This window comes from Priapulus caudatus, unplaced genomic scaffold, assembly GCF_000485595.1.
Source record: "Priapulus caudatus unplaced genomic scaffold, Priapulus_caudatus-5.0.1 Scaffold52, whole genome shotgun sequence".
Lineage (NCBI taxonomy): Eukaryota > Metazoa > Priapulida > Priapulimorpha > Priapulimorphida > Priapulidae > Priapulus > Priapulus caudatus.
In genome coordinates this window covers 23,276-35,285 of record NW_014577113.1, presented here as the reverse complement: position 1 = coordinate 35,285, position 12,010 = coordinate 23,276, and the positions used below count along the sequence as shown (strand labels likewise).

General features: G+C 41.0%; 1 long non-coding RNA gene across 1 annotated transcript in view; it reads right to left on the bottom strand.

The window, feature by feature from the left end:
- The window catches only part of LOC106820918, a 29,800-nt gene extending 28,281 nt beyond the window's left edge, over positions 1–1,519 (bottom strand). The window contains exon 1 of the long non-coding RNA XR_001395667.1: positions 1,432–1,519. This is a non-coding gene — a long non-coding RNA (uncharacterized LOC106820918). The remainder of the gene's footprint in view (positions 1–1,431) is intronic.
- Positions 1,520–12,010: the final 10,491 nt, after the last annotated feature.

The window sequence follows — 12,010 nt, the reverse complement described above, 5'->3', positions numbered from 1 at the left end:
CGACGAGAGAAGAGAGAGACAGAGAGGAGAGGAGAGAGAGAGAGAGAGAGAGAGAGAGAGAGAGAGAGAGAGAAACTAATGAACGTAATGACATTTTTGTAATGCTGCGGAGCGGTTGTTTAGCACAGCTTTATTTTGTAGTCGCATAACTCCGGAAACCCTCCGGCTCACTTGACGAGCTTGCGGCTTGAAGTCTGGAGCCGTTTCCGTTGATTTTAATACCCAGTATTTTATCGCTTTCTCGTTCTCTCTTCTCTCTCACTCTCTCTCTTTCCCCTTTCTTTTTCACTCTCTCTGATTTATTCATCTCTCGCTCTTCATCTCCTGCCGTTTCTATATCGCCCTTAGCTATCTCTCCATCTCATTTTCCCACTCTCTCTCTCACCCCCCCTCTTTTGCTCTCCTCCCCCTTTATCTCTTACCTCTCTCTCTCTCTGCGCGCGCGGAGTTGATATTTGCGCGCTATATTACATTGTGTTTGTCCGCTCGAGTCAAGGGCAATTACAACTGTCCAATACAAATACGAGTGAATGCGTCTTTAAGCAGTAGTGTTCCACAGGGACGCGCACGCGTCGCGAGCAAAAGCAGTTAAATGCATATATATTCAGACCGGAACGACAGCGGCCATTCTGTAATTTGCTTCATCCTGAACACGATAAATTTCTTCTCCGCATCACAATAACTTTGCGGAGTGACTATTGATAAGAACTTTGAGGTTGGTTGCGAGCTGGTACAGCCCCACTGGTATATACGCTCGCCTTGTGCTGGTATATATATATATATATATTGAGAAGAATTTATCGAGTCGTATTTCGGTTCAGTAGGGAGAATGTGCGCGTTAGCTCCCCACCTCCATCATGGCTAAGTCATACGTGGCTGTCCCAGACCGCGGAAACAACCGACGCCATTACTACTGCACCACAGGACCTCTCGCGTTTCCCGCGAAAAACAATTGAGATTTCGAACGAGAAGTGCCGCCATATATACGCGGCACGTGCCTGTCCTGTAGCGATGCTTTCTTGTGAAAATTCGCTCAGCTATTGCGGAGTGCGTCAAATAAAAAATCATGTCCTTCAACAGTCTGCCGCTAAAGTTTACACGATCAGGAATGTGCAATTGCTTTCTAATTGTTATTATTCTCTTTATGATACTTATAGGTGTGTATAGTTTGGTCTATATAGGATGAGCACTAACTATCTCTAGAGTTGAACTAGACCTACATGCTACTTTCGTGAGGGTGGGGATAATCTACGACACAGGTGAAGTTCTCATCACGTATTGCCCCAGTGAATGTATATCACTTGTTAGATAAGAGCAGAACTGCTATTATTCTGCTATTATCCAATTCCTGCATGGCGCATACAAACGTGTAATGCCACCCTAAACTTTGATTCTAGATGATCTTCGCTATGACGCTTAACGACCCCTCACCATTCGTGTCGTTCTCCCAATCCCAGTCAAACTCCATGCTATCATGATCACCGATGGTGGCTCCCCCTGGGATGTGCTTCTTTTGGGAAGCTGCAAACAAGATAAATATATGTTACTACATGGCCTTATCGATATCTCCACGCTTACGTTCACAAGTTCTCAGTATCTGCGCCCATATCATGGCGAGGGAGTTCATCTAACTTCGTCGGGGGTGGGGTGGGGGGCTTGGCGTGGATGCATTCGTTAACGAGCTATGCAAATTCGATTTCTGGCTTGGCCAGTGGAAAGCGGGGTAATATGAAGCAGATACTGAGATGGCATGACGATGTGAAGATGAAGAAAAGCCATGCAGGCACATATCTGTTTTGTGCTGACCGCCGCGCGCATGCGCATGTGCCTATAACCCTCTCCTGTGTGTATATGGAAACATATTGAATACACATCGTATAATTGTCGAAATAATTGGTTATCCGTTTTTAGAAGTTATCAAACTAACAACATATTGTTCCTGATTACCTGCATGTATCAGGGATGTAACTGGTTACTAGATATACATACTGCCAGGAGCGTATAATGACAAATTTGTCATTATACGCAAATTTGTCATTATACGCAATTTGTCATTATACGCTCCTGATACTGCTGATGTATGCATACTGAGAGTAAAACCTGTCACGAGAGTGAAACCACTTTGAACTCTTTCACACGTGGCGTATATGCCAAATGAAAGTACCGCTCATGAGCTTTATAGATTTTGTACATTTAAACAACCAAGAACTGTGATGATCATTTCTCATTGAAAATTTCCACCACTATACTACACTCAAGCAGTTCAAAACTCTATTGGTAAACATATCTACTTGACATACATGCAGCCAAGTTGAACATGATACGAACATATGTTTTGGTAAAATATATCACCGCGCAGTGGCTCTTTATATATTGAATATTAATATATAAGACAAACTGCCTGTGACACGTTCTCCTGTGCATGTATAAAACGTTTATGTGCCTATGTCTCTATTTCACACGGTGCTAGTTCTTCCGTGAAAAATTAGCGGAACACAAAAAACGGACGAAAGTACACTTTGTGCGTGTAACCCCGCGTGAAGGTCTCACTATACCTAGATTCTTCATGTGTATAGACAATATGCGATATATCCGATATGTGATTGGCATTTTGATGTCGAATACTAATGTGATTGAACTGAAATGTCGTATGTCGAATTTATAGCCATTTTTCTAGCTGCACACAGAACCCAAAGATAAATAATAATAATAATAATAATAATATGTTGTTTCCCCACTGTAATGAAGGGGAAGTCGTCGGAGGGGGGGTAACAATAATATATTACTGTTGTGTACCGCCACATTGCAGACCAAATATCTGCCCAACACGTACATTGGCTACCCCCACTCTTACCATGATTCAACCAACATCACAACCCACATATCTACGGCCGAAGCACCGTCATTAGCTGCCCCACTATACCCAACTATACACCACCAAGAGACCCAACCACTAACACCACCCACCCATCCACTCGACCACCCATTGGAGATTCCAGACCAAATTGAAATGAAAACACTTCCGTGCACTAAGCGTGTTGCAAAGTGATGCGTAGGCTCTAGCTGATTTGATCATTTCACGCATAGACATGCACAACCGCGAATAGCGGCATGGCTTCGGTTTCATATTTTTGCTCACAAGGCTACGTATTACAATGGTATATCATCATTTCAATGGTGTATACTTATATTTGTGAGATGATTAGCTTTGATGTATTGATTTTATGTATTGATTTTATGTATTGATTTTATGTATTGATTTTGTCCATTTCGTGTATTTATTTTATTACCGTTTCATGCAACCGTTATAACTTCAACTTTATTTTCTTTTTGACTACATGATTATGTTGCCGTTTTGCATTTATGTTTGCGATATTCGCGACCAGTAAATAATTCTATGTTTATGAGTTTTAACAGCATTTCCGTCTCGTCACCACTTGTGCTAACACCGTGGACGCAATCTACGTCACCCCCACCATCCACCTGGACACCGCTACCGACACAAGCCCGACCATTAGGAGCGACACAACTCGTCAGAACCAGCAGGGGCGACACTTCGAGAGAGCGGACCGCCGCCATCGCCGAAGAGCTAGGTCAACAGCTCCAGGCAGGCCAGTCCTCGCCGTTGCCCCCATGTCAAGCCCACCTGACACCACAGCTACCCCGACTCCGTCCCCTTGGTCACTCATACTCACCCCAGTCTACAATTTCCATTATGTTCCCCCCTACCCCTACACGACCGACCCCTACACTGGTCCCCAGCGACGCCCCTCACCCTCTCCTTTCTCCTTCTCGGACCATCGTGACCCCTCCTACACCTGGCAAGACTACTGGCGGGATATTGAGCATTGGCACCGCTCAATACAGGATATGTTGCTCTTCTGGAGTGAGGAGCTCGAGCAATATATATATCCCGGCCGCGACCGTAGCACTGCGCACCTGCTGCACTCCTGATGGACGGAGATGGATGGATGAATGGAGAAGCACCACGGAGAAACCCCGCGGAGAAGCCCCACGGAGAAGCCCCACGGAGAAGCCATATTACACGAATGTTGGGTGAAGATATTTCGGTAAGCATATCCACTGCTTAACCAGGCTACTATTATAAGCGATCTGCACAGATAAAATAAAAATTCCGTTTACAAAGGTTGCAGATGCACTTTGCGTTGCGTCTGAGAATGCACGACGACGTAAATATTAAACAGCTTATTTACATCTCGCGACATACTGTATGCATTATTCCTACTCGTTTAAAAGATCTGGAGATACCGAAACAATTTTCCTCCTGGATGCGGAATTACCGGTTAAAGATCTAATTATTTTGGTTGTCGCTTATAAATTACTCGAAATAACCTCACTCGTAATGAAATAATGTATGAAATAATTCGGGCCCGATCGCCTCTTTGTAATGAATATAAATTTATTTTAATACATTCTCTGGGGAACACCAGCCAATCAATACAAATGACTATACAGCGAGACTACACGTGCTCGTGGCCTGCCAACATGCGGCTGGGTTCCCATCATTACGCAGATGCCCCCGGGGGAGGTATAACTGGGCGGAGTGGAAGCAGAGTGGGACGACACGCCATACACTGGCACCCGTGCACCTATATCCAGCTAATACAGCAATTATAGGCGAAATTAGTTACAAATCATTAATTCGCACATCTGAGCGCGCGACTGCCATCACCTGTACGGCGAGAAATCGGCAACGGTGCTAGTCCCTGAAATATATACTTCACCGTTATCACGCACAAGCTTACTAACAGATGCCCTTGTGACTCACATAGAAATTGCTCTATCGAAGATCGTAATCATGCCTAATATATGCCACTAGCGCTATCATACACGTCCGTACGACGGCTACACGCTAGAGTAAATGCCCAAAGGATAAATATCGAGACACCACCTAATTAAACCTATAGACAAAATGTCCGTCCACGTTCACGTGCTTGTTAAGCTCGTGGCCAATCATACTCGATTCAAAGCTTGTTATAGAGGGGATGGCTACTCAGCACATATGTTCGAGAGGGCTCCGCTGGTGCGGGCCGATAAACAACGGAAAAACACGTCTAGTGAGGCGACTAATGTAATAGATGCCAGTGTATTTTACCAACACGAACGTTTTACTCCTAAAAATGCACGACTCTCAGACCACTAAAACTGCCCCATTAAAAGTTCATATCTGCTAACCGTCCACATGAGAAAAATCTGTGTTTATTTAAACATCGGACTTTACTTCACACCATACGCTCATCTTTAATGTAATATATTAATTTTAAACAGATAGATTTAAAATTATGTCACACTTTCCTTTTGTTTTCGCTTCGGTGAAGCGAGTGGTTGCCAACCATGACAGAAACATTAGAGACGTTATTTTTACTGCCAGCAAAGCCGCGTAACGATCTCAAATAAGATTGGCAGTTGCAATTGCATGCTAGGTAAAATGTCTCCTAAGAATGCATGTGTTCAGCAAGCCAAAATCGGTAAAACATTACTATATTATATTGTCAGAAAATCCACCTAAAAATCAATATTTTGCAACAAAGTCAGGCGTATGCTGCCGAGAAAAACTATACTGCTGAAATAGTTGCGATGAACGTAGAATTTGATGATGAGTTATAAGCAAGAGAGGTTTTTGAATGGGTCCGATTTTAATTGTTTAGGAGGCGTATATTTTTATTGGAGGGAGTATATATTTTTGGAGGGATCGAGTACATTTTTGCCATTAAGTTAGAGAAAAAGATTCCCTCTTTCTTGTTTGTGTTTTCATTCCTGGACCCGGTTCCACAGTCGTGGATTAACTTTAACCCTGAGTTAAGACTAACTCTGAGTTAAACTCACTAACTCTGAGTTAGTAAACTCCGAGTTAAATTTGGGTTTCATAAACATGGATTAAATCCTGAGTTAAGTAACTCAGAGTTAAATGTTTTAACTCAGAGTTAGTATCCCATAATTCCACGTAGTTAGAACAGATGAACACGATAGACGCATGATAGACGCATAGACGATAGACGATAGACGCATGATAGACGCACGAACATGGTACTGGTAGAAGTACGGATGCCTGGATCAGCATCGGTACGCCATCAATGGCCGACCAATGTACACCAAACGTAAACAAACACCTATGTTCTAGCGGCAGCGGGAGATCGGACACGGGGCAGTACTAGATAAACTAATTAGCTCTAGTACTATAGTACCCTAGAGCTAAACTAACCTCGTAGAAACTAGTCTAAAGGATTATACCGAAGACTATCTATAACTAAATCGAATCATAGATCGAATGTAACTTGATTTTTAACCCTGAGTTAAGAGTTAATCCAGGTTCGAACCAGAGTTAAATTTTAACTCTGAGTTAGGCATATTTAACTCAGAGTTAAAGTTAATCCACGACTGTGAAACGGAATTTAACTCTGAGTTAAAGAATTTAACTCAGAGTTAAGAGTTAATTCACGACTGTGGAACCGGGTCCTGTTCTATAACCTACTGCTACTACTAGATGTATCTTTACGTGATTATCTACACTCTGATTATGCGCATAGACACAGTAGTACTATCCGTACTCATTCATAATCCGATACACGATTCCTACCATGTACGCTGCCGACTGTGATGTTAGATAACAGTATGACAAGTTGCATAGATATAGTGGTAGAAGATGCGGGGTCAATATAAATTACATTATAAATAGATCAGGTGACGTCATTCGTGAAGAAGTTCAAATGACGTCATCTCGAACACGGGGTGCATGGTTTACATTTCGTCGGCATATTATAGAGCTACCTATTCACAGTAATATTCCCAGTTAAGCCGCATTCAATATGTAAGACTAATCTATTATTATATATGTAATACTAAGTAAAGTCAGCTATACATTTATATAGAAACCGACATAGAGACCAATATGTTTATGCGAGGCAATAATAATAACAATTATTATTCTACCAAAGTCTCAAGACGGCGGGTAAAACACGAGGGGAATCTATTGTTATCTAGGAATTCCGATGTCGATTTTTAACGACATTTTAAAGTCTCTCCACTCTAAACTGTCAGTGTCCTCTAAATTAAACGAAGCTGGACCGACACCGTGTAGAATCGCTGCGTGCACACTTCTCTCGAGGAAACACAAACGAGTCGCCATTACTAACGTAAATTAACCAAACGAACGTGCCTTATGAGGCGACTAACGCGAATAAGTGATAACCGTGTCAGGGTAACGAATGCCAACTCGAGATATGCGTCTGTGCACGATAAAAAAGGACTAGCTGTGCGAGGTTGAAAAAACTGGGTTATTCGAGATTATCTTTTCTTTCGCTTGCATAGACGCAAAAAAACCTGATGTTTTTCTTGCCTATGGGTGTCTATAGGCATACATTCGCAAGTTCGTACCGTAACTGGACCATCTCTCCGTGGTTCAGTCTCCATCCTAGTATTTGCGCGGCAGATTTTATCAACGAGTAAAGCAATCGAAAATCCATTATAATGACTTTTATGTTTTTTCCTCTGCCCTAACAGGTTGCAAACACACAAAACAGTGTGACTTGGTGATTAAAAGATTTTGACGCGTCATCGAGTACAGATGCGCACCTCTTAGTTGAAAGCTGCTAGGCTATTTCATAAAGCTCGTAGATGTGGCTATAACGACTCAACAAGCGCTATAGCTCGAGAATATGAGGCGCAAAGCCGAAATAGGACTCAAAGTGAGTGAAGGTCTCCGTAATGGGCTGTTAGACTCCCTTTGATTTGTCGTTAGAGCTAGGTAGAGACAGACATAAGACTGATTCACCCGATAGTAGTCGCGCGCGACATATATATATTCTCTCGGCTCCGATATTTATATGTAAATAATCAAGCGCTCCAAGCGGACAATAATTTAAACTTACAAGTTTTTGTACGTCTCAAGCAGTGATATCAATACGCGTTAATAATAGCATAATTACACGATGATATCATGTTAATAAATACACAACAATCTAATTAGGATTTCTATGGTTTCACACAGTGATACACGCTCAGGTTGCCATAGGAACTCATACACGCGAGAGACGTTCACTTAGTCCGACATCGGTAGCGATGAGTACCGATATGCGCCGATTTGGTTCAAGCTGCCTGCGCTCTGACGCGCATATATAAGTATGTATTATGTATTTAATTATATTTGGTTATTTATTTATTTGATATTTTATTATTTATTTATTTATTTATTTATTTATGGATATATATGCATACACTCCACCCACCCCGCCGCGACACGCGAATAACTACGCACAACACGGCACATAGCCGTACATAATACATACATACATACCATCATACATACATACATAATACATACATACTACATCACATACATAACATACATACATAGCATACATACATACATACCATACATACATCCAGTAGCAATACATACATACATACAATAGCAAATAGCATACCCAGCATACATAGCATACATACATCCATGACATACATACATACCAATACATACATACTACATACATACATACGCATACATACATACATACATCGCATCACACTACATACATACATACATACACTACATACATACATACATAACCATTCACATACATACATATACATACAGTACATACATACGACGATACAAAGTACATACATATACATACATACATACATACCATACAAATACATACATACATACAACATACTAACATACAATACATACACTACATACATACAGACTGACAATACATAAATAACATACATACATACATACATACATACATACACCTACATACATACATATCATACCTACACTACGATACAGACCTATCATACCATATCATACATACATACACATACTTACATACATACATACATACAGTAACATACATACATACATACATACACTACATAACACTAATCAACATACAGTACAATCACAGTGATCACTACATACATACACTACAATACATCATACATACATACATACATACCACCTCACATTACAACGTGACATACATACATACATACATACTACATACATACAATACATACATACACTGACATACATAATACAATAGCTGACATACAATACATACATACAAGTACACATAAACAACATACATACAGATACAGACAGGTAATACTTAACATAACCAAGTACATACATATCATGAGCATACATACATACATACCAACATACACTCACATACAAGTACCATACACTACATAACATACATACACCACATACCACACCACACAGACCACAAGCACACACACACACAACGACGGAAACCAGGCCACCACACAGCACAAGCAACACACACACAGCACACCCACAGCCGCGCACACACACACACACCACACACACGACACACATACTACATACACTACATAACATAACTATCACAGTAACAATACATAGCATACCATACCTACATAAGCCTACATACATACAATACATACCATAGTAGACCACAGTCACATACATATACACTACCATACATAACACATACTATAGCATACATACATACAAATGACATACGATACCAATACATACATCACATACTATACATACACACCCTACCGATACATACTACATACATAGCATACAAGACATACATACATGACATAACATAACATAGCCACTACATACATACACATACATACATACATACATACAGTACATACAATACACATACATACATAACATCACATGCCAAATACATACCATAATACTACAATACATACATACACTAACATACATACATAGCATACATAGCATACATACTTACATACCATGACATACTTACATAGCCATACATAACACTACATACAAACACATAACCATACCTACATAGCATACATACAATACATACTATCATACATACATACATAGCATACATACATACATACAACCATACATAACATACATACATACATATCATAGCATACATACAATACATACACTACATACCATACCTAACATACATACACTACATACTATCACATACAATAACATACATACAATAACATACATACATACAATATACAATGCATACGAATCAACATTCATACATACATACACATAGCATACATACATACATACATACATATCATACAGTAACACTAATACCATACATACATCACATAACATACATAACATACATCAGAGTACAGTACAATAACAATACATAAAATAACATAGCATACATACATACATAGCATTACCATACCATAGCAGTACAATACATACATACATACATACATACATTACATACATACGATACATACATAATACATATCTAATACATACATACATAATAGCATACATACATACATACATACAATACATACAAACATACATACCATACATACATACATACATTACATTACCATACATACATACATACATACATACATACCATACATACATACATCACAGTACATACATACATACATACATACATACATGACATCGATACATACTATACATAACATAACATACATACCATGACACTACATACATACATACATAGCATACATCCACTACATAACATACCATAACAATACAATACATACCATACATACATACCATCACATCAATACATCGACATACAAGAGTACCATACCATAGCATACATACACTACATACATACATAACAGACCATACATACATACATACATACATATCAGACATACATAACATAATACATACAGCATACATACATACCATACATACATACAGTACATACATACATACACTACATACATACATAATGACAGTACATACATACATATACATACATACCATAAATACCATACATACATAGCATGCAGTACATACACTGACATCACACACACACCACACAACACACACCACACAACACACAGCCGCAGACACACACACACGGCACACACACACACACATACATACATTCATGCATACATGTACGAATTTCATCAACCAAAATCGGGTCAACTCGTCACCGATATCAGTTAGTGCACCAACGCTACTGAAGTATCTCATCAAAGAGAAATATAGTCATGGAGAGGGTCGGAACGCCAGGGAGCGAGGTAGGGCGGCAGAGAGCGAGGGAGGGCGGCAGAGAGCGAGGGAGGGCGGCAGGGAGCGAGATGGAGGGCGGCAGGGAACGAGGGAGGGCGGTAGGAAGGATCGGAGGGCGGCAGGGAGCGAGGGAGGGCGGCAGAGAGCGAGGGAAGACGGCAGGAAGCGAGGGAGGGCGGGCGGCGGTGGACAAGTTGACCACCTTACGCGCGCCGCATTGTCACCTGCGGTAACATTGATGAACGTCAGAAACAAGTGTGCAGCAATGTACCTCTGGCGACATCTAGCCGTCCCAGGCGCCTCTACTGGCGCTCCCCCACCAGTAAGCCCCATGTCGTTTTCATTTGTAATGCGGCTGCTTCGTCGTGTGTGCACGAGAGTGAAGGCGCGTCCACGGCTCATATGTGCTGCCGGGCTATATACCACGTCTACACAAACACGCATCGCGACCATACGCGCCCGAACGGCAAACAGAATTCAAATTTCATCCCAGCAACGCGCGTCTTCAATTTCAATGTGAAAGGCGGCGCACGTACGCAACAGGAAACCGAGCCGGGTGTATTTATGCGTTCCCGACATGCTAATGGGTAACCAGCGATCGCCACGACCCACGCCCGATGGCCTCCTCGAAGCATGAATAAATTTTAATGACATTAGATTTTTCCGGGATCGACTGCAGAGGGAGTGAATGAGCAGCAAATTCGGGCCGGATTATTTGCCTTTAATGTGATCCGCGTTGCGCGTATTGCCCGCGCGCGCACGTCACGCCCCCGTGCGGGACAATCGTAACTCAGCGCACAGAAACTCTCGCCCGATATCCCAGCAAAAATCAACGAGAATTGAAAGCCGAGCGCTCGGATCGGTCACTTCGACGAAAGTAGTTCCCTATATATACATATATACTATATCACTATATATAATATAATATATATATATATTATATATAATTTA